This window comes from Arachis duranensis, chromosome 4 (assembly GCF_000817695.3).
Source record: "Arachis duranensis cultivar V14167 chromosome 4, aradu.V14167.gnm2.J7QH, whole genome shotgun sequence".
Classification (NCBI taxonomy): Eukaryota; Viridiplantae; Streptophyta; class Magnoliopsida; order Fabales; family Fabaceae; genus Arachis; species Arachis duranensis.
In genome coordinates this window covers 76572598-76573987 of record NC_029775.3, presented here as the reverse complement: position 1 = coordinate 76573987, position 1390 = coordinate 76572598, and positions in this window count along the sequence as shown.

Here is a 1390-nt window from a genome sequence, read left to right as displayed (position 1 = left end):
TGGAAACACTGCCCTGCCCTCCGCGAGGGCAGGGCAGCATTTTGTTGGTGCACGGATCTGGCGCACCAAGGCTCAAATCTGGCGCACCAAGCACATTCCTGGCAGCACCAGCACGCACCAAGCTCAATCCTGGCAGCACCAAAATTTCCTGCCATGCCCTCCGCGAGGGCAGGGCAGCATCCTATGCACCAAGCTCAATTCTGGCGCACCAACTTTGGATTCTGGCAGCACCAGGGCAGCGTTTGACGCACCAGGACGCACCACAACGCACCATGCCGCACCAGCTTGCACCACGGACGCACCACCATGCACCAATTTTCTGCCCTGCCCTCCACAAGGGCAGGGCAGCCTCCTGGGAGTGATTTTTCATGGGCCAAAAATTCAAATTAAAAATCCATTTGAATTCATTTCTTCACCAAATCAAAAGCCCATCCAAATCTCAAAATCCAAGAATAGAAAGTGTATAAATAGAAGCTAGTTTGATGTAATTAAAAACTTTTACTTGACTTTTCACCTTTACTTTCAATTTTACTTTTACTTAGATCTTTCTTTTGAGCTTTGAATTTCTTGTAATTGTTCTTGGGTAACTTTACCGGGAATTCTGAGAATTGGGGAGGAGAATTGATCTCTCTTCTTCCTCATTCTTGCCTGAGCACTTCTAATTTTCTGTTTCTGAGTTTTGGGTGTGAGAAATTAAGGAAATTCTGTCTCAATTCCCATTCAAATTATCTTCAATTCTCTTTCTGCATAATTGAATCCATTTACATTTTCTTTACTGCTTTCTCTTCTAATTCTTGTCAATTGCTTTGTTAACTTGGATCTAGGAAGGCAAATAGAGATCTAGGCTCTGCTACCTAGTCTCTTGAGACCTGAGACCCAATTTTACTTTTGGTTCTTCTGTGAACCTCTGCTGCACTTTATTTCCTTTCTGTTTGAATGCTTATTGCTTCTGATTCAATTTTTGCTCCCTTGATTGTTGCAATTTACTTTCTCTCTGTTTAGATTCTACAATCCCAGTCCTCAATTCCCTTTTATATTCAAGCCATTTATCTTTCTTGCCATTTAAGTTACTGCAGTTTATGTTTCTTGCACTTTAAGTTTCAGTCATTTACTTTCTTGTTCTTTAAGATTCTGCAAATTTACTTTCCTGTTCTTTACTTTACTGCACTTTTCCCTTCCCCTTTTACATTTACTGTCATTTACTTCCTGCTAAACACAAATCACTCAACTAAAACTTGATTCGCTTGACTAAATCACCCACTAAACTAAAATTGCTCAATCCTTCAATCCCTGTGGGATCGACCTCACTCATGTGAGTTATTATTACTTGATGCGACCCGGTACACTTGCCGGTGAGTTTTGTGTTGGATCGTTTTCCACACATCAATGC